This window comes from Littorina saxatilis, linkage group LG10 (assembly GCF_037325665.1).
Source record: "Littorina saxatilis isolate snail1 linkage group LG10, US_GU_Lsax_2.0, whole genome shotgun sequence".
NCBI lineage: Eukaryota > Metazoa > Mollusca > Gastropoda > Littorinimorpha > Littorinidae > Littorina > Littorina saxatilis.
This window is the reverse complement of record NC_090254.1, coordinates 47,266,735-47,290,275: the sequence shown is the minus strand read 5'-3', so window position 1 is coordinate 47,290,275 and position 23,541 is coordinate 47,266,735. Positions and strand designations below refer to the sequence as shown.

At 47.9% G+C, this 23,541-nt stretch overlaps 1 protein-coding gene across 1 annotated transcript in view; it reads right to left on the bottom strand.

Moving 5' to 3' along the window:
- The window catches only part of LOC138977893 (uncharacterized), a 46,475-nt gene that overhangs the window by 8,059 nt on the left and 14,875 nt on the right, over nucleotides 1-23,541 (bottom strand). The window lies entirely within an intron of this gene.

The window sequence follows — 23,541 nt, the reverse complement described above, 5'->3', positions numbered from 1 at the left end:
AGCGCATAATTTGCTCTCTGTGACGCTAAAATACTAACCTGAATATGGTTTTTGCAGGTAGGGAGAGAAGGACGAAAAACGGCTGTTTTGTTGTTGTGGGAAGTCCGTTGTGCAGGCCCACGTGCTCGATGAGATATGTAAAGATGACATGTTTAAAGGTGGAGGGTGAGGGGTAGCTGACATGTTTAGTGCACCGATGCTTTCTGTTTGCAGCCTTCGTTTTCCTAACTTCTGTTCGGGCTGCCTTCTGGGGGACCACGCTAACCAGCACACCGGCTAACCAGCGAACCGGCTAACCAGCTAACCGGCTAACCAGCTAACCAGCGAACCGGCTAACCAGCTAACCAGCGACTGGGTGCGGCGCCTGATGCCTCCACAGTTCCCTGCTTCGTCACCACGCTAACCAGCACTTCATTCGACGGAGCAGTTGTGGAGGCTAAAAAGACTAATTACAGGCCGTCCACCCAGTGGCCAAAGAAAGCTAAGTGCACCATGTCTTTGCACCCCGTTGACCACCGTTGTTATTTTTGCTATCTGTGATTATACTCGAGTAGTGACGACGTGGGGTGTGTGACACCTGCATGAACTAGCACTTTTGGAGCAGAACAGTCGTATTTTCTTATCTTTACACGGGATCAGCGTGTTACTATAATTTTCTATATTCTAACTGGCATTTTGTCAGTGACCATTGGTTTTTTACGTTTTGTGAACGTAAAAGAACATATTTTGAGTGAAGTCTCGAGGGAGGTGGCGAGTTTTTACATAAACAGGCGTCTGAAACTTATACTTTTGTTGTCTCTATTAAATTGTATGACTGCGAGTGTCACGATCGGGTGACAGAGACCAAGAAAGTGTCACTCAGTGGAGTGCCTGTTCTTGGTCGTGTATGATAGAAAGCGCCTGTGCGTGATATTGGGTTACAGCAGAGTTTGCTGACGGTGCTCAACGAGCACGGATGTTTTGTATCGCACGAGTTTTACAGTGGAGGTTTCTGCTGTCATAGCTAGGGCTGACGGTTTTTCGCTGACAGCGCACACGGGATTTTCACGGATTGAGTTTCTCGTGTCTTTTTCTGCTTGGGAGGCAGAATTGTGTATAGCTGGACTGGTTTTGTGACAAGGTCAGTCACGTGTATTTGGCTAGGTGGTCTGTCAGAGACTCAAGGACGGCGCACTTGACACCCAGCGGCAGAAGGGGAAGGATCTAATACACAGTTTCTAGAGTATGATGGTTTTTCACCGAATATTGTATTCGGCACTCTAGGGGAGCTTCCACCGGTTATTTCCTTCACACTGCCACATGTTTTGCTGAGGACAAGTCGTCAACATTCCTTCGTCGGCGATGGCTTTCGCATAAGGATTCGACAAGGGGTTCTGGAGGTTTTTGGTCACTGTTGACGAACAGAGGCTGTTCCAGGGAGGAGGCGGACTTTGCTTCCATTGAGAGTACAATCATAGGCTTTTGAGGTAATAAATCATTATTTAACGCTGTTGATGAGTCTGTGTTGTGGAATGAAATACTCTCTGTTGTTCTTTCCAGGTTAGCGCATAATTTACTCTCTGTGACGCTAAAATACTAATCTGTATATGGTTTTTGCAGATAGGGAGAGAAGGACGGAAAATGACTGTTTTGTTGTTGTAAAAAGTCCGTTTTGTGCAGGCCCACGTGCTCGATGAGATATTTAAAGATGACATGTTTTAAGGTGGTGGGTGAGGGGTAGCTGACATGTTTAGTGCACCGATGCTTTCTGTTTGCAGCCTTCGCTTCGTTTCGTTCGCCTCGCTTCGTTACATTCCTGTAACATCTGCACGGCTGACTCTGGCGGGAACTGTTGAAGCTGCGCTAACCAGCGGACCGGCTAACCAGCGAACCGGCTAACCAGCGGACCGGCTAACCAGCGAACCGACTAACCAGCATACCGGCTAAGCAGCAGCAGCAGAGATAAAGCTAAGTGCACCATGTCGTACGCACCCCGTTGACCACCGTTGTCTTTTCGTATCTATGATTTCATTGGAGTAGTGACAACGTGGGGTGTGTGACACCTGCACGAACTAGAGCTTTTCGAACAGAACATTCGCATTTAACTATATTTACACGGGTTCAGCGTGTTCCTATAATTTTCTACATACTACTGGCATTTTGTCAGTGAACACTGGTTTTTACGTGTTGAGAACGTAAAAGGAACATATTTTGAGTGAAGGCTCGAGGGAGGTGGAGAGTTTATACATAAACAGGCGTCTGAAACTTATACTTTTGTTGACTCTATTTAATTGTATGACTGCGAGAGTGGATCGTGGTGTGGTTAGTTAATTAGTAGTAATTAACCGGTTCATAATCACCTTTAGTGATATATTGAAACGTGACACATGGGGGCCAAGCCGGGATTTACTCAGTTAATTTCCAACTGATAAAGACCCACCAATTAAGGATAACTAAGAGCAGATAATCTCGTCAGTGCTCGACTTATTTTCTGCTTGGTGCTACCCTTTTTTGTATAGTTTTGATCATATACCACACCTTAAGCGATTCACATCTTGCAGGAAATGTAAATTGTAATTTGTGAGTTATTGTATGCGCTAACTGTGATTATCTCCCTTTCCTTCGTTTGTGAATCTTTGTTGTTGTACGTTCAGAGTTTTCCGTTGCAGAGAGCTGAGCGGGGTTAGCGGATTTGTTATTCGTTTTACTCAGTTTTCTCTACATTGTTGTTTCGCATTCTGTAACAGGTTACATTTCTATAGTCTTGTTTTACTTGGATTTTTCTCCATATTTTGACTTTGTTGGAATTTTGGGGGGGAAGGGTCCGAGGACTTCTGTCCTAACCAAGGCTGTGGGAGACACTCTGTTTCACCGCAAAAAGCAGCCGATAAAGTAGGCCACGGCTGTGGGAAACACTTTGTTTCACCGCAAAAAGCAGCCATAAAGTAGGCTACGCGTTTTGTTCTACACCGTTTGGATTTTTCTTCTGCATTTTCCGGTTGCTGGATTTTTGTATCCACCGCTTTCATCACCGCGTGTTCTAGCTATAGCTGCGTTAGACTTACTTTGGTAATAAAGCTTTGCTAAAACTAACCATGGCTACAGGGGGATCTCCGACGAGGAGAATAACTTTCGAGACTCCTGGCAGTGAGGAACAGACAGAGCGAGACGCACGCGTTAGAGCGCGTAGTTTGCTTAAACGCAAGGAGCTGGAACGTAGGGAAGACATAGAGCGACAGACGAGAAAAGAAGAGCTTGACAGACAAGAACGACAGGCCGAACGTGACAGACAGGACAAGAAGGACGAACTTGACAGACAAGAAAGAGAACGACAGGCAGAACGAGACAGACAGGAAAAGAAAGACGAACTTGACAGACAAGAAAGAGAACGAGACAGACAGGAAAAGAAAGACGAACTTGCAAGACAGGAACGACAGGCCGAACGACAGGCCGAACTTGACAGACAGGAAAAGAAAGACGAACGTGACAGACTAGACCGGAAGGAACAGGCGGATCGCGATCTCCAGCTAGAACTAGCTAGGCTACAGGCCGAGAAGGGTACGCTTACTCAGGCTAGCGCGCCGACGTTTGTTGCCGACCGTACGAGACTGCCGACGTTCGACGATGACAAGGACGAGCTCGACGACTTTTTACGCCGGTTTGAGCGCATTGCATCTGACCAGAAGTGGGAAGAGGCCACGTGGGCTAGCCGCCTTAGCACCTGCTTGAAAGGACGCGCATTGCAGCTCTACAACGCTTTGGAGGACGACGAGGCGAGAGACTATCAGGCACTAAAGAAGGCGTTACTCCAGCGCTTCAACCTGACTGCTGAAGCCTACAGACGACGTCTGCGTAACAGCAAGAGACTGAGCGGCGAGCTGAGTCATCAGTTTGTGGCACGCCTTAATCTCTACCTGCGGCGCTGGGTGGAGATGGCCGAGAAGAACTGGACCGTCGACGACCTTGCCGACCTCATTGTCATGGAACAACTGATGTCCAGCCTGCGACCTGAGGTGGTGACCTTCGTGCAGGAGCACCAGCCAAAGACTACTCAGGAGGCAGCCGACTGGATCAGAGTACACGAGGACGCCCAGGCGATCTCCGGCAAATCTTCAGGCTCACGGCCGGGAAAATCGGGAAATTCAGGTTCTTCAGGACCCAAGGACGGGAAGGACGATCAGGGACACAAAGGATCAAGTTCCAGAACTGACATCCAGTGTTACTACTGCAACAAGCGGGGCCACGTGAAGAAGGACTGCCACAGGAGACAGGCTGACCAGAAGGGCGTACACTTTGTTGGCAGCGAGGAGTTAAGGGACGTCACGAGCTCATGCACAATTCCACAACTCTGCGTTCCGTGCTCCAGGAAACATTTCCAGCCCCACTGCAACGTCTACGTTAACGGAGTGAAGGGCGAAGGTCTGCGGGACACAGGGGCAGACATGATAGTGGTTCGGGCGAGTCTGGTTCCAGCTATGGCCTACACAGGAGACAGCATCAGGGTGAGAATGGCCGAGGCATCTCACGCTTACGATTTGAACACGGCAGTGATCAAGGTCGTAACACCGTTGTTCACGGGAACCATTGTGGCCGTCGTCATGGACGATCCTCCATGCGACTTGCTCATTGGGAACCGGGTTCAGTTTGTGGACGGCGTCACCAGGGAGGTTCCCGTTTATCGGTCTCCCGACGTCATTTCAGTGCTCACGCGGGCACAGGCGGAGCGAGAGGACAAACCTCTCAAACCCCTACCTGCTGCACGAGCTGCCCTGGGGAACGTGACCCCCGCGCTTCTCGCGAAGGCTCAGGATTCTGACCCGACCTTAGCTACTCCTCGGGAGCACGCGAAGTCGGGGAAGGTGAAGCTGAGCGGGAAGCATGGGAGGTCAAGGTTCCTCAGGGACAAGAAGTTGCTCTACCGTGAGTTCAGCAACAAGGAAGGTGCATTCAAACAGGTTGTCGTGCCTCGCGAGTTTCGCGAGGGTGTCATGGCAACGGCACACGACTCGATTCTGGGAGGTCATCTTGGCACCAAGAAGACCACGGATCGTGTCTGGCGCCACTTTTACTGGCCAGGCATCTGCACGGATGTCCGACGTTTCTGTGCGTCCTGCGATAAGTGCCAGAAGGTGGTTGCCAAAGGAAGGGTGAGGAAGGTCCCCTTAGAGAAGATGCCGCTCATCGACGAACCCTTTCGTCGGGTGGCAGTGGACATCATCGGGCCCATCTTGCCTGCGTCTGAGGACGGAAACAGATACATTTTGACCATGGTGGACTACGCTACTCGATACCCAGAGGCGATCCCTCTGAAATCGATTGAAGCCACGCGAGTAGCTGAGGCTCTGGTTACTATGTGGTCCCGGCTGGGAATTCCATCAGAGGTACTCACCGACAGAGGCACGCAGTTCACGGGAGGAGTGATGGCGGAGGCAGCACGACTGCTATCACTGGAGCAGCACTTCACCACTCCTTACCATGCTCAGTGCAACGGACTGGTGGAGAGGTTCAATGGCACCTTGAAGACCATGCTGAGGAAACTAGCTCAGGAGAAACCACGCACGTGGGACAGGTACATCCCAGCATTGCTTTTTGCATACCGCGAGGTTCCTCAGGAGAGCTTGGGCTTTTCCCCATTCGAGCTGTTGTACGGCAGACAGGTACGCGGTCCCATGGCTATCCTGCGTCAGGCTTGGACAGACGAAGAAGCTGACGAGGAGGTGCAGACGACAGCGACCTACATCGTAGAACTCAGGAACAGGATTGAAGAGACCTGCAAACTGGCTCAAGAGAACCTGGGGAGAGCAGCACAGCGTTATGCGCGAGGATTCGACCGCAAGGCACGGCCGCGCAGCTTCAAGATTGGAGAACGGGTGTTGCTACTTTTACCTGTCAAACACAACAAGCTACAACTGCAGTGGCAAGGACCTTTTGAGGTGACAGCGAAAGTGGGCCAGAACGACTACAGGATCGTCATGAACGGGAAAGCACGCCTGTACCACGCCAACCTGCTGCGCGCCTACATAGAAAGGACGGCCTACGGGGAAAAGGACAAAGTGACAGAAGCAGTTGCTGTCGTGATGGACGAGACAACGGAAGAACAGGGAGGAGGACGTGTACCAGTTTGTCCGCTGGAGGCTAGTGAAGATCACACGGACGTGCACATCTCACCTGATCTTGGGGACGACCAGCAGGCGGACCTGCAAGAGATCCTGAAGGATGCAGCACGGGTCCTTACAGACATACCACTTCAGACGCATCTAGAGGAGTTTACCTTCGACTTGCTGGAGAAACAGCCAGTGAGGACGAAGCAGTATCCCATGCCTCATGCCCAGAAGGAGGTGGTCAGGAAAGAAATCGCCGACATGACGAAGTTGGGCGTCATCGAGCCAGCGAACTCTCCCTACAGTTCACCAATTGTGCTTGTGAAGAAGAAGGATGGACGCGTCAGGTTCTGTGTCGACTACCGGAAGCTGAACAAGATTACGGCGTTTGACGCGGAACCCATGCCTGATGTGGACTACCTCTTCAGTCACTTGGCCAAGGCCAAGTACTTTTCCAAACTGGACCTCACCAAGGGATACTGGCAAATTCCAGTTGCCGAGGAAGATCGCCCAAAGACTGCATTTACCACTCCATTCGGCCAGTTCCAATGGACAGTCATGCCTTTTGGTCTACAGAATGCAGGTGCCGTCTTCACTCGCATGATGAGGAAACTTTTGGAACCATTGAAGCGCGAGGACATCAGCAGTTTCATCGACGATGTGCTGATCGCGACAGAGACATGGACTGAACATCTCGACGCCCTGCGCGACGTGTTCGGGAGGTTGAAGGACGGAAATCTGGGAGCTAAACCGTCCAAGTGCTACTTGGGATTTCGGGAATTGTCTTTCCTGGGTCATGTTGTCGGCGAGGGATTGCTCGTTCCAGAGGACGACAAGATCCAGAAGATTCGGGAGGCGGAGCCACCGCGCACGAAGAAAGAAGTCAGGTCTTTCCTGGGCCTAGCCAGCTTCTACAGACGCTTCATCCCGCACTTTGCCGAAATCGCACTACCACTGACCAACCTTACCAAGAAACTACAACCGACCGTTGTAGTGTGGACTGAGGAATGCAGCTCCGCATTCAACACCCTGAAGAGGCGACTCACCAGTCAGCCTATTCTCCGACTACCAGACCTGAACAAGGACTTCGTGCTGAGGACAGACGCTTCAGGAAAGGGACTTGGGGCAGTGTTGCTTCAGGAGACAGAGGGGTTTTTGCACCCTGTTTGCTTCGCCAGCCGTAAGCTGACCTCGGCCGAGGCAGCGTATGCAACGGTTGAACGCGAGTGTCTCGCCATTGTCTGGGGCATCCAGAAGTTCGAAGCATACCTGTACGGACGACCTTTCTGTCTGGAGACGGACCATCAACCTCTGCAATATCTTCAGGTTGCAAGGTTGGCAAACGCCAGACTTATGCGCTGGGCGTTGATTCTCCAACCGTACCAATTCACGGTACGCGTCATTCCAGGCGCCAACAATGTTGGAGCTGACTTTCTCTCTCGGGCTGTAGAGGAGAACATGACTGTGAGCGAAACCGAGGTTTCGTCTTGAAGAGGGGAGGTGTGTCACGATCGGGTGACAGAGACCAAGAAAGTGTCACTCAGTGGAGTGCCTGTTCTTGGTCGTGTATGATAGAAAGCGCCTGTGCGTGATATCGGGTTACAGCAGAGTTTGCTGACGGTGCTCAACGAGCACGGATGTTTTGTATCGCACGAGTTTTACAGTGGAGGTTTCTGCTGTCATAGCTAGGGCTGACGGTTTTTCGCTGACAGCGCACACGGGATTTTCACGGATTGAGTTTCTCGTGTCTTTTTCTGCTTGGGAGGCAGAATTGTGTATAGCTGGACTGGTTTTGTGACAAGGTCAGTCACGTGTATTTGGCTAGGTGGTCTGTCAGAGACTCAAGGACGGCGCACTTGACACCCAGCGGCAGAAGGGGAAGGATCTAATATATAGTTTCTAGAGTATGATGGTTTTTCACCGAATATTGTATTCGGCACTCTAGGGGAGCTTCCACTAGTTTTTCCTGTCTCACTGCCACTATTTTGCTGAGGACAAGTCGTCAACATTCCTTCGTCGGCGATGGCTTTCGCATAAGGATTCGACAAGGGGTTCTGGACGGTTTTGGTCACTGTTGACGAACAGAGGCTGGTCCAGGGAGGAAGCGGACTTTGCTTCCATTGAGAGTACAATCATAGGCTTTTGAGGTAATAAATCATTATTTAACGCTGTTGATGAGTCTGTGTTGTGGAATGAAATACTCTCTGTTGTTCTTTCCAGGTTAGCGCATAATTTACTCTCTGTGACGCTAAAATACTAATCTGTATATGGTTTTTGCAGATAGGGAGAGAAGGACGGAAAATGACTGTTTTGTTGTTGTAAAAAGTCCGTTTTGTGCAGGCCCACGTGCTCGATGAGATGTTTAAAGATGACATGTTTTAAGGTGGTGGGTGAGGGGTAGCTGACATGTTTAGTGCACCGATGCTTTCTGTTTGCAGCCTTCGCTTCGTTTCGTTCGCCTCGCTTCGTTACATTCCTGTAACATCTGCACGGCTGACTCTGGCGGGAACTGTTGAAGCTGCGCTAACCAGCGGACCGGCTAACCAGCGAACCGGCTAACCAGCGGACCGGCTAACCAGCGAACCGACTAACCAGCATACCGGCTAAGCAGCAGCAGCAGAGATAAAGCTAAGTGCACCATGTCGTACGCACCCCGTTGACCACCGTTGTCTTTTCGTATCTATGATTTCATTGGAGTAGTGACAACGTGGGGTGTGTGACACCTGCACGAACTAGAGCTTTTCGAACAGAACATTCGCATTTAACTATATTTACACGGGTTCAGCGTGTTCCTATAATTTTCTACATACTACTGGCATTTTGTCAGTGAACACTGGTTTTTACGTGTTGAGAACGTAAAAGGAACATATTTTGAGTGAAGGCTCGAGGGAGGTGGAGAGTTTATACATAAACAGGCGTCTGAAACTTATACTTTTGTTGACTCTATTTAATTGTATGACTGCGAGAGTGGATCGTGGTGTGGTTAGTTAATTAGTAGTAATTAACCGGTTCATAATCACCTTTAGTGATATAGTGAAACGTGACAGCGAGAGTGGATCGTGGTGTGGTTAGTTGGTTAGTAGTAACTAACCGTTTCATAATCACCTTAAGTGATATATTGAAACGTGACAGTGACAATGCAGTACAGATGGGCGGGGGTGGGCGGGTGGGAAACAACTGTGTGACAATGCAGTACAGGTGGGCGGGGGTGGGCGGGTGTGACACAACTTTGTGACAATGCAGTACAGGTGGGCGGGGGTGACACAACTTTGTGACAATGCAGTACAGATGGGCGGGGGTGGGCGGGTGGGAAACAACTGTGTGACAATGCAGTACATGTGGGCGGGTGTGACACAACTTTGTGACAATGCAGTACATGTGGGCGGGTGTGACACAACTTTGTGACAATGCAGTACATGTGGGCGGGTGTGACACAACTTTGTGACAATGCAGTACAGTTGGGCGGGTGTGACACAACTATGGGACAATGCAGTACATATGGGCTGGTGTGGGCGGGTGTGACACAACTGTGTGACAATGCAGTACAGGTGGGCGGGTGTGGGCGGGTGTGACACAACTTTGTGACAATGCAGTACAGGTGGGCGGGGGTGGGCGGGGGTGAAACAACTTTGTGACAATGCAGTACAGATGGGCGGGTGTGGGCGGGTGTGACACAACTTTGTGACAATGCAGTACAGGTGGGCGGGGGTGGGCGGGGGTGAAACAACTTTGTGACAATGCAGTACAGGTGGGCGGGGGTGGGCGGGTGGGAAACAACTTTGTGACAATGCAGTACAGGTGGGCGGGGGTGGGCGGGTGTGACACAACTTTGTGACAATGCAGTACAGGTGGGCGGGGGTGGGCGGGGGTGAAACAACTTTGTGACAATGCAGTACAGGTGGGCGGGGGTGGGCGGGGGTGAAACAACTTTGTGACAATGCAGTACAGATGGGCGGGGGTGGGCGGGTGGGAAACAACTGTGTGACAATGCAGTACAGGTGGGCGGGGGAGACACAACTTTGTGACAATGCAGTACAGGTGGGCGGGGTGGGCGGGGGTGACACAACTTTGTGACAATGCAGTACAGATGGGCGGGGGTGGGCGGGTGGGAAACAACTGTGTGACAATGCAGTACAGGTGGGCGGGGGTGGGCGGGTGTGACACAACTTTGTGACAATGCAGTACAGGTGGGCGGGGGTGACACAACTTCGTGACAATGCAGTACAGATGGGCGGGGGTGGGCGGGGGTGACACAACTGTGTGACAATGCAGTAGAGGTGGGCGGGTGTAACACAACTTTGTGACAATGCAGTACATGTGGGCGGGTGTGACACAACTTTGTGACAATGCAGTACATGTGGGCGGGTGTGACACAACTTTGTGACAATGCAGTACATGTGGGCGGGTGTGACACAACTTTGTGACAATGCAGTACAGTTGGGCGGGTGTGACACAACTATGGGACAATGCAGTACAGATGGGCGGGTGTGAGCGGGTGTGACACAACTTTGTGACAATGCCGTACAGGTGGGCGGGTGTAGGCGGGTGTAACAGAACTCTGTGACAATGTTGTACAGATGGGCGGGTGAGGGTGTGTGTGACACAACTATGTCAGTAACAATGCAGAACAGATAGGCGGGTGTGACTCAACTTTGTGACAATGCAGTACAGGTGGGCGGGTGTGACACAACTTTGTGACAATGCAGTACAGGTGGGCGGGTGTGACACAACTGTGTGACAATGCAGTACAGGTGGGCGGGTGTGACACAACTTTGTGACAATGCAGCACAGGTAGGCACCGTCTCCATCGGCGACGTTGCCTGCCTCCCTGCAGCCCACTGCTGATCCTCACAGCATTACGGTTATCGACAATAGTGTGCGGAGATCACATGACACGCGTGTCTCTCGATCACCCCCTCTGGCTCTCCCAAAACCCACAGCACCGTGTCCACGGCTAGGCCATCTCATTGCCATTCCTACACTCCCCTACACTCCCCTGTAACGACCCGAGGTCGCTAAAGATCTGTCTTTTCAACGCACAATCTATAGGATCATTAAATAAGCGCTCAGAAATTACATCATTCATGATCGATAACGAGATTGACATCATGTTCCTTGTCGAAACGTGGCCCGCGCTACCAACAGCAGAGGTGGAGGTATCGCCTTCGTTGTGAGGAACTCTCTTAAAGATCATGTGTCTCTTGTCACGTCTTGCCCTTTCCTGCACAGTACGTGTGAAGTGTCACAGCTGTCGCTTACGTTAAACAGCAACAACAAAAACTTGTTCTGTGTTTACCGTCCACCACCAAGCAAAAAGAACAAATTCACTGAAAAAGCATTCTTCGAACAATTTCCCGACTTCATCGAACACGCTGATAGTCTCTCTGGCAACTTGATTGTCCTGGGTGGTTTTAACTTTCATCTCGACGTCACAAACGACCCCAGCGCCAGCAAACTTCGAGAGACTGCACAAATCTTCAGTCTCTCCCAGGCAGTCACCAAACCGACACACAGAAAAGGACATATATTGGACCTAGTGTTCAGCAGGCAGGACGACATTCTTCGTTCCTGTAAACTGCACCATGGGTTGTCATCGGACCACACAGCTGTGCTATGCCTTTTGAACATCCCCAAGCCTGCCTCTAAATCCGATGTTGTGCCAATGCGATGTTTATCAAAGATCGACTCTGTTGCTCTCAAGCAAGACATTGCCAACGCAGTCTCACCGGAGACATCCGTTTCTGAACTGAACGTCAAACTAGGAGCAATTCTCGATACCCACGCTCCCACCATCATGAAAACAGTGTCACAGAGGAAGACGACGCCCTGGTATAGCACTGTGGCCGAGGAGCTGCAACCGCTTAAGTAGGAACGTCGCCGGGCGGAACGGCAATGAAAAAGGTCTGGGCTTGTAGTTCATAAACAAATCTATGAACTCGCCAAACAAAATGTTAGGATCATGTCGACCGCGCAAAAACGTCATACTACTCAGCTAAAGTGCAAACCTGCAGTGACCCCAAACAGTTTTTCAGGAACCTTAACTCACTGCTTGGTAAGACCCAGTGCCCGTCCCTACCCAATCTCGACCAAAAAACACTCCCAGCCAGCTTCTCTGAATTCTTTCAAGAAACAATGCGTTCGATAAGGGACTCTTTTTCTGAATCTGTTCCTGTACCTAAACCAAATAAGTCTTTCGTAGGCACTACTCTCGATGCTTTCACCCCTGACTCTGAAAAAATAGTCCTTGAAATCCTCAGGAAAAGTGCACCCAAATCGTGCGAGGTAGACCCCCTCCCCACCCACCTGCTGTACGATCATCTCGATATTCTCCTTCCAACGATCACAAAGATAATGAACGATTCCCTCAGCACCGGAACGGTACCACCTCAATTCAAAACTGCAGTCGTCAAACCCTTATCAAAGAAACCTTCCCTGGATCCCAACCTGTTGAAGAACTACCGTCCGATTTCAAACCTTCCTTTCCTTTAAAAATTACTCGAAACAATTGTTCTTCAGCAACTTCTCGGCCACTTAGAAACTCACAACCACCTCAGTGCCCACCAGTCAGCGAATCGTCCTGGACATGGCACGGAAACAGCCCTCCTGCGCATTGTGAACGATATCCTCACAGCGTTAGACCAAGATAACATCTCCGTGCTCCTGCTCCTTGATCTTTACGCAGCCTTTGACACCATATAACACGACATTTTCTTGTCTCGGCTCCAGTCATCTTTTGGCATCTCCGGAATTCCCGCAGTGGGGCACTGCGGTTATGAAATTAAAAGCCCCTCCTGTTTTTGGAACCGCAGGAGCTTTCTAGTTTGCTGTTAGGTAGATTTTTGGTTCCTCTTTCCTGTCATGCTCTCTTTTTCTTCATGAATTCTTTTCTTTTTTCTGCCTTTGTTGCTCATTCACCTGTATTTTTTCCAAAAATCTCTTCTCTTGCCGCTTGTCTCGCGATTCATGTATAGTTTAATCTGTTAGTGTTCTGATGTAAGTCCAGCAGTAGATAGGTTAAGCCTATTTTAACATACTGGAAACTGGTAATCTTCCAGTAGGTATTAATTTAGTTTTACTAAAGCCTGCTGGGACACAAGTAATGGGTTAGTGCATTTGTAAACAGGAATCGCTTGACAAGTGGCCCCCTTCATCCCCCCCTTCCTCGTCCTGATATGGCTCTGCGTAGTCGGCTGGACGTTAAGCAACAAATAAACAAACAAACAAAATCTCCGGAATCGCTTTATCCTGGTTCAGGGACATTTTTTAACGAAAGCAGTTTGTGTCAGTCAAAGATCATAAGTCTCCCACAACCCTCCTGGAGTTTGTGACAGTCAAAGATCATAAGTCTCCCACAACCCTCCTGGAGTTTGTGACAGTCAAAGATCATAAGTCTCCCACAACCCTCCTGGAGTTTGGTGTCAGTCAAAGATCATAAGTCTCCCAAAACCCTCCTGGAGTTTGGTGTCCCACAAGGCTCTGTCTTGGGACCTGTACTTTTTATCATGTACACCACTCCACTTTCGCACCGTATTGATAGTCACTCTGTCGAGCAGGAAATGTTCGCGGACGACACTCAACTGTGTAAGTCAACCTGCCCGACAGAATCAGACAGCCTTGTTTTGTCCCTTCAAGAGTGCACAGAAGATGTTAAAGTCTGGATGAACGCAAATAAGCTCAAACTGAACGATAACAAGACGGAAGCCGTCCGCTTCTCTACCCCTTCTCTTGACAGACACAATCTAATCCCCGACACGTTTCCACTTCAAGTACTTGTGAAATCTCCTTCTCCAAAAAAAGTGAAAGATCTCAGCTTTACTCTGAACGTAAACCTCACCATGAAACAACATGTCATTACAGTCTGCCAAGCAGGCTACTATGAACTGAAGTGAATCGCGTCTATAGGCCACTTCCTCACCATGAAACAACATGTCATTACAGTCTGCCAAGCAGGCTACTATAAACTGAAGCGAATCGCGTCTATACGCCACTTCCTCACAGAAGAAACAACAACAGTTCTGGTGACATCCTGCATCCTCTCAAGAACAGATTATTGTAATTCCCTCCTTTCTGGTGTCCCAGTTTCAATGATTCAACCCCTACAAACTCTCCAGAACTTTGCAGCTCGTCTCGTCTGTAAAGCGGGTCGTACACAACACTGCACACCGCTTCTGTTCAGTTTGCATTGGTTGCCTGTGGCTCAACGGATCAAATACAAAATCTGCTGTCTCTGCTTCAAAGTGATTATAAACTCTACCCCTCTCTACCTCTCCCAACTCCTGCAAGTGTACTCCCCCTCTCTACCTCTCCCAACTCCTACAAGTGTACTCCCCCTCTCTACCTCTCCCAACTCCTACAAGTGTACTCTCCCTCTCTACCTCTCCCAACTCCTACAAGTGTCCTCCCCCTCTCTACCTCTCACAACTCCTACAAGTGTACTCCCCCTCTCTACCTCTCCCAACTCCTACAAGTGTACTGCCTCTCTCTACCTCTCCCAACTCCTACAAGTGTACTCTCCCTCTCTACCTCTCCCAACTCCTACAAGTGTACTCCCCTCTCTACCTCTCCCAACTCCAAGTGTACTTCCCCTCTCTACCTCTCCCAACTCCTACAAGTGTACTCCCCCTCTCCCAACTCCTACAAGTGTACTCCCCCTCTCTACCTCTCCCAACTCCTACAAGTGTACTCCCCCTATCTACCTCTCCCAACTCCTACAAGTGCACTCCCCCTCTCGCACAACACGCTCGTCTCAAAATACTCGGCGCTTCAAAGTTGTCCGGTTCAAACGTAAGCAACATGGCTTCCGCAGTTTTTCCCACTTTGGTTTCATCATCTGGATTGAACTGCCCTACAATGTTCGAAACAGTCAGTCGCTCCCCTCCTTCAAAACCAACCTCAAGACACACCTCTTCAAACATTTCGTCGCCGATTAGCTCTGTCCCAAACATTATTCTCTATGAGATACTTAACTGACCTGGTGTGTGTGTGTGTGTGTGTGTGTGTGTGTGTGTGTGTGTGTGTGTGTGTGTGTGTGTGTATGTGTACCCCCGTTTCCACAGGTTTGGTTGCCTAAATCACCATAAGGCAACCATCCACACGTGGATGGCAACCTAAACTCTGGATGGCAACCTAATTGTGTGGATGGTCGCTTCATTTAACACCGTTAAATTGACTTTTTTGACGGAAAGAATGTCATAACAATGTTCAAAATGACATTCTTTCCGTCCTCTATAGGCGACGAAATAGGTCAAATTTTGTGCATTTTTTAGTGCAAAATTCTTCGATGCCGGAGCGAGTACTGCACCCAGTGCTGTTGTAGTGCAAGTGCACTAGAAAGGCACTACACCCAGTGCCGCCTCTTAGGTAACCATCCACACTTTAGGTATGTATGTTTGTGCATGTGCGCTTGTTGGGAGCATGGGTCTGTTGTATGTGTTTGTTTGCGTGTTTTTTGACTGTGCGTATATATCGTGTTGTGTATCTGATTGAACTTGTAAACTGAACCTGTAAAGCGCTTCGAGCTGTGGAGAAGCGCTATATAAATGTCCATTATTATTATTATTATTAAAATAAATCTCCATTATCATAGGCGGGTGTGACCAAACGTTGTGACAATGCAGTACAGGCAGGCGGGTGGGGGGGGGGGGGGGGAGGGGGGAGGGGGGTTGACACAACTTTGTGACAATGCAGTACAGGTGGGTGAGTGTGACAGAATTTTGTGACAATGCAGTACAGGTGGGTGAGTGTGACAGAATTTTGTGACAATGCAGTACAGGTGGGTGGGTGTGACAGAATTGTGTGACAATGCAGTACAGGTGGGTGGGTGTGACACAACTTTGTGACAATGCAGTACAGGTGGGTGGGTGTGACACAACTGTGTGACAATGCAGAACAGGTAGGCGGGTGTGACACAACTGTGTGACAATGCAGAACAGGTAGGCGGGTGTGACACAGCTTTGTGACAATGCAGAACAGGTAGGCGGGTGCGACAAGACTTTGTGTCAATGCAGTACACGTGGGGGGGGGGGGGTGACACAACCTTGTGACAATGCTGTCCAGGTGGATGGGTGTGACATAATTTTGTGACAATGTAGTGCACGTAGGGGGAGGGGGTGACACAACTTTGTAACAATGCAGTCCAGGTAGGTGGGTGTGACACAACTTTGTGCCAATACAGTACAGGTGGGCAAGTGTGACACAACTGTGTGACAATGCAGTACAGGTGGGGTGAGGTACACAACTTTGTGACAATGCAATACAGGTAAATGGGGGGGGGGGGATGACACAACTTTGTGACAATGCAGTACAGGTGGATGGGGGGGGGGGGGGGGGGGGTGACACAACTTTGTGACAATGCAGTACATGTGGGCGGGTTGGACACAACTTAGTGACAATGCAGTACAGGTGGGTGGGTGTGACAGAATTTTGTGCCAATGCAGTACAGGTGGGTGGGTGTAACACAACTTTGTGACAATGCAGTACAGGTGGGTGGGTGTGACACAACTGTGTGATATTGCAGTACAAATGGGGGGGGGGGGGGGGAGGGTATGTCATTGTAAAGCGCTTAAAGCTTCTAGGTAAGCGCTCTATAAGTTTCCATTATTATTATTATTATTATTATTATTATCATTATGATACAACTCTGTAACAATGCAGTACAGGTGGGGTTGGGGGATGTCACAACTTTGCGACAATGCAGTACAGGTGGGGGGGGGGGGGGTGACACAACTCTGTAACAATGCAGTACAGTCACATTCTGGAACAGACATACCCTCGGAAACACACTCTTACACACACACTCTATGACAGTGCGGTACAGGTGGGGGGGCTGACACAACTCTGTAACATTGCAGTACAGGTGGGGGGGGGGGGGGGTGACACAACTCTGTGACAATGCAGTACAGGTGTGGGGGGGTGACAAACTCTGTGACAATGCAGTACAGGCGAAGGGGGGGGGGGGTTGACACAACTTTGTGACAATGCAGTACAGGTGGGCCGGAGTGACGCAACTTTGTGACAATGCAGTACAGGTGGGTGGGTGTGACACAACATTGTGACAATGTAGTACAGGTGGGCGGGTTGGACACAACTTTGTGACAATGCAGTACAGGTGAGTGTGTGACAGAATTTTGTGACAATGCAGTACATGTGGGTGGGTGTGACACAACTTTGTGACAATGCAGTACAGGTGAGTGTGTGACAGAATTTTGTGACAATGCAGTACATGTGGGTGGGTGTGACACAACTTTGTAATATTGCAGTACAAATGGGAGGGGGGGTGACACATTACAGGTGGAGGGTGGGGGGTGGGGGGTGGGTTTGACATAACTCTGTAACAATGCAGTACAGGTGGGGGTGGGGGATGTCAAAACTTTGCGACAATGCAGTACAGGTGGGGGGGGGGGGGGGGTATGACACAACTCTGTGACAGTGCGGTACCGGTGGGGGGGGGGGGGGGCTGACACAACTCTGTAACATTGCAGTACAGGTGGGGGGGGGGGGGGGGGTGACACAACTCTGTGACAATGCAGTACAGGTGTGTGTGTGTGGGGGGGTGTGACACAACTCTGTGACAATGCAGTACAGGTGTGTGTGTGGTGGGGGTGTGACAAAACTCTGTGACAATGCAGTACAGGTGAAGGGGGGGGGGGGAGGTGACACAACTTTGTGACAATGCAGTACAGGTGGGCCGGAGTGACACAATTTTGTGACAATGCAGTACAGGTGGGCAGGTGTGACACAACATTGTGACAATGCAGGACAGGTGGGCAGGTGTGACACAACATTGTGACAATGCAGGACAGGTGGAGGGGGGGTGACACAACTTTGTGACAATGCAGGACAGGTGGGCAGGTGTGACACAATTTTGTGACAATGCAGGACAGGTGGAGGGGGGGTGACACAACATTGTGACAATGCAGTACAGGTGGGCAGGTGTGACACAACATTGTGACAATGCAGTACAGGTGGGCAGGTGTGACACAACATTGTGACAATGCAGGACAGGTGGAGGGGGGGGTGACACAACATTGTGACAATGCAGTACAGGTGGGCAGGTGTGACACAATTTTGTGACAATGCAGTACAGGTGGGCAGGTGTGACACAACATTGTGACAATGCAGGACAGGTGGAGGGGGGGTGACACAACTTTGTGACAATGCAGTACAGTTAAAGGGGGTGGGGGTGTAACACAACTTTGTGACACCGCAGAACAGGTGGGCAGGTATGACAAAACTTTGTGACAATGAAGTACAGGTGGTGGGGGGGGGGGGGGACACAACTTTGTGACAATGCAGTACAGGTGGGCAGGTGTGACAAAACTTTGTGACAATGCAGTACAGGTGGGCGGGTTGTGACACAACTTTGTGACAATGCAGTACAGGTGGGCGGGTTGTGACACAACTTTGTGACAATGCAGTACAGGTGGGGGGGGGGGGGGGGGGTGTGACACAACTCTGTGACCTCTGTTAGCAGATGTTACAACATTATTTTTACAGAACAGTGGTGATGTTTTTAAAGTTAAAGATATAATAATACAGTTTGCAAAGTTTTCAGGACTGACCCTGAATGATAATAAAACCAAAATAATGAAATTTGGACAGCATTGTGGTCAGCAAAAGTTGCCCTTTGAGTGCACAGATTAGATTAAGATTTTAGGTATTTATTTTGTAAATAATGAAAGAGCAATAAATGTTGAACAGAATTGGGTATTAAGAGTTCAGAAGATTAAGAAGTTGATTAAAATATGGAGTGGAAGAGATTTAAGTATTCATGATAAAATTGTAATAATCAAATGTTTTTTTATTTCACAGTTAGTATTTGTGATGCAGACGATTGGATTGCCAGATCGGGTTTTGACAGAGTTGAATAGATTGTTTTATAAGTTTATTTGGCAGAGAAAGTGTTCGAATAAAAAAGCATTTGAAAAAGTTAAAAGAAAAGTAATGGAGAAAGAAATAAGTGAAGGTGGGTTGAAAATGTTAAATGTGCACATTATGCAAGAGTCTTTTTATTTACAATGGGTTGGACGTTTGTATGAAAAGAAGGGAGAAAATTGGACGTTTATACCACTATGGTTTCTGGGACATGTTGTTTCAGGGTATGGTTGTTTTGATTTGAATGTTAAACCGAGTAAGGAATTGAATTTGACAATGATTGGAAGCCCATTTTGGCAGAGAGCAGTGTGGACACATTTGAGTTACAAGCTTAGGATGGAACATGATAAGATTGATGTAAACAATTTTTATAAACAGATTTTGTGGAGTAATGATTTGATTCGGTATAAAGGGAAAATGTTGTTTTATTTGTATTGGAAAAATGCTGGGATTGAAAGATTTGTAAGTGATTTGTTAATAGTGGAAGAAAAGAGATTGAAGTCAGCAGCAGAGGTATCTATATATACAAATTGGAAAGAATAATGCAAATATTTTATTGGATTATTGGGCATTAATAAACGCATTACCCAAAGTATGGATTAATTGGATTGAAAATAAACATATTATTGTCCAGATGGATAAGCAATTGTTTGATGGTAGCCTGTATATGATAAAAATAAGTCAAGTACGAAAAATGATAGAAAAGAAAAGTGTAGATACTGGCTACTGCTGTAGAAAAACCTTGTGTATATAATTTTTGGTTGAGAAAGTTTGGTGTACAAGTATACACAAAGAAAAAAGCCAAGCACCCCCCGAATGAATTTGTGATAATAATTGAGTCAAATTTGTTTTACCATTTTTTTTCTTCGTAATGACATACATGGGTTTCCATAATAAGGTTGGGAAGTTCACGCGTCAAGATTGTGTCGCCACTGCCTGTGAGAAGCACGTGCAGCATGCAACCCATGAATGTTAAAAAAGGCAGTATGCTCACGCTGCAAATTTCTGTATTTAACACTGGGCGACGACAATTTGCAAACATTCTCTGTGAACATGGCGAGAAGACGATTATCAGAGGCGATCCGATGGCAGATTATAGGAATGCATGCTACAGGAGCATCCTTCAAAGCGATTGGTCGTCAACTTGGCTACCACTACACCGTCATCAGCCGTTTGGTACGCAAACATCGTCAGACTGGTGCTGTGAAGGACCGTCCACAGTCAGGGCGACCCCGTGTGACGTCAGAACGTGAAGACCGAGCACTTCTCCGAATAATTCGGCGTGAGCCATTTTCAACGAGTACCGTCCTGAAACGAGCATGGCTTCCAAATCGACATCTGTCAACCAGGACCGTACGAAACCGCTTGAAAGCTGCAGGAATGGCAGCCCGAAGAGTCATTAAGCGTCCCCGACTGACAGATGACCACAAGAGAAGACGCTTGGCATGGTGTCTGGCACGGCAAAGATGGAACCTGAGAACGTGGAGGAGGATCCACTGGTCGGACGAAAGCAGATTCCTTCTCCATGTCACTGATGGCCGACTGAGGGTATGGAGGCACAGGAACACGGCCTATACACCCAGGAACATCAGACAAACTGTTCCATTCGGTGGCGGGTCAGTCATGGTTTGGGGTTGCATTTCCCATGACTGCAAGCTAGACCTTGTCACCATACGTGGCAACCTCACGGGTGATCAGTATATGCGACATGTCCTGGAACCTGTTGTCGTTACTCATTTTGACAACCACCCACTTGCCACAAGACCCGTGTACATGGATGATAACGCCAGGCCTCATCGATCCAGGGCAGTAGTGGACTACCTCCAGAACAACGCTGTAACACTCCCATGGCCGGCAATGAGTCCAGATCTTAATCCGCTGGAGCATGTTTGGGACATCCTGGGGCGTCGTATACAAGCTCTGCAGCCTCCTGTGCAGACATTACGTGAATTGGAGGCAGCTTTGCATCGTGAGTGGCTGCAAGTAACCCGTGAACAGATCCGACGTTTGACTGGAGGGATGAGACGCAGGGTTGACGCCGCCATCCGGGCACGCGGGGGTTTCACTCGATATTGAACTTTTGAATCGCGTATGCCATCTGAGCACTCTCAATTACATTTTTTTCATGACACATTTACCTAAACCTGTCTTTTTCAGCTTGCAGCTCCATACTTATCAGGGGTACTGTTTTAGGGTTAAAACGTCACTTTTTGGCAAGGTACCAAATCACGATTAAAACCAATCAAAACTGGAGTTTTCTTGTGTGATGTTATTTCCAAAGAGTTGATCTTGTCGATAACATTTGTCAAACCGAGCTCCTGAACTTACTGTTTCCATACCAGAACTTTAAAAATCAGTCATTGCGAAATTGAAGGGGGGTGCTTGGCTTTTTATATTTAGTCAAGTTTTGACTAAATATTTTAACATCGAGGGGGAATCGAAACGAGGGTCGTGGTGTATGTGCGTCTGTCTGTCTGTGTGTGTGTGTGTGTAGAGCGATTCAGACGAAACTACTGGACCGATCTTTATGAAATTTGACATGAGAGTTCCTGGGTATGAAATCCCCGAACGTTTTTTTCATTTTTTTGATAAATGTCTTTGATGACGTCATATCCGGCTTTTCGTGAAAGTTGAGGCGGCACTGTCACGCCCTCATTTTTCAACCAAATTGGTTGAAATTTTGGTCAAGTAATCTTCGACAAAGCCCGGGGTTCGGTATTGCATTTCAGCTTGGTGGCTTAAAAATTAATTAATGACTTTGGTCATTAAAAATCTGAAAATTGTAAAAAAAAATAACAAATTATAAAACGATCCAAATTTACGTTTATCTTATTCTCCATCATTTGCAGATTCCAAACACATATAAATATGTTATATTCGGATTAAAAACAAGCTCTAAAAATTAAATATATAAAAATTATTATCAAAATTAAATTGTCCAAATCAATTTAAAAACACTTTCATCTTATTCCTTGTCGGTTCCTGATTCCAAAAACATATAGATATGATATGTTTGGATTAAAAACACGCTCAGAAAGTTAAAACAAAGAGAGGTACAGAAAAGCGTGCTATCCTTCTTAGCGCAACCAGAGACTGTAGAGTACACAGAGACGCTTCATTCGGCGCTGAAAATTGAAACAGGAAGCCCTGTGGCGCCACCACGCGGAAACATGTAAAAACCTACTTTCCCTTTCCACAGCAGTAGCGATATCGTGCAGCACAACCACGGCCGCACCAAAAAGAAAACACAGCGGGGCATAGTCTTTGGCCATCAATTGCTCAAACTCACATGCCAAAGGCCCCAGGATGTTCAAATTTCCTGAGGAAGAGAGCAGGTGAGGATTGGTTTTTGTTTTGTTTTTTTCTCTCGTTAAATGTCGGAAAATCAGTAAAAAGTGTAGCGTCGAACTGCGTGTATTCTACAAGAACAGAGAAAACACACACTGTACACAAGCTCAACAATGTGATTGCGCAGTTGTTTAATTAACATCAGGCTTAATTTTGTTTTGAAGGACAACTGAACAATTGATTCTATTCTTCGTCCAAGCGCAAAAGTCGAAAACTTCTCAAACTAGAATACTTGTGACGATGCTGTTCAAAGTGTCATCCAGTCGGTCCGTACGTCGTTAATTCATCTCAATTCATGTGTGTGTGTGTGTGTGTGTGTGTGTGTGTGTGTGTGTGTGTGTGTGTGTGTGTGTGTGTGTGTGTGTGTGTGTCAGTGTGTGTGGGTGTGTGTGTGTGCGTGCGTGCGTGTGTGTGTGTAACTGACTCAGAGAGAGACGGAGAGAGAGAGAGAGAGAGAGAAAGAGAGAGAGAGAGAGAGACAATGACAATGACAAATCTTTATTTTTCGAGGGTGACAAGAATAAGCATAGATATGCTTTTTTGCATCTGGCCCTCGCCCTAAAGAGGTACTAAACTATTTTACTATAACTATGACTAGGAAAAAAAAAAAAAAGAGAGAGAGAGAGAGAGAGAGAGAGAGAGAGAGAGAGAGAGAGAGAGAGAGAGAGAGAGAGAGCTTTCTGAACAAGAAAGAAGCAACCGATAAGAAATAAGACAATCATCGATCGATCAAGATTCTTTAATTAAAGTCAGCTAGGTCACAATAATGTTGTTTAAGTTGCTGTATTTTACAGTTTTCCTTACATGATAATTTCTTAGCACCGTGCAATTGACTACCCATTTCACTTTAGAGGTGATGGGACGACGCCAAGTTGACTAAATGCCTTAGTTACCGATTTGACCGGGAACTATTTCGTTAACGATTTATTCCTGACATATTTTCTCAGGCTTAAGTGACCATGTATACAGTGTGTATTTGTATTTGACTAAAACACACAAAAATAACGACGGTTAGTTCGTGAAAAGACACTGACTTGAATCATGTTTGCATAACTACAGCGATGCAGCGGGTATTGCCGCCTAAGTAAATTTGATTTAATTTTAATCTACACCATTTTCTGCGGTGTTTTTATGGTCATTTAAACAGGATGTTCACAAACAAACATATTTTTTCGTTCAGTTACTTTTTGCAGCACTGTCAGCCGGACAGAACAGACAGTATGTTAATATAAACGTGATA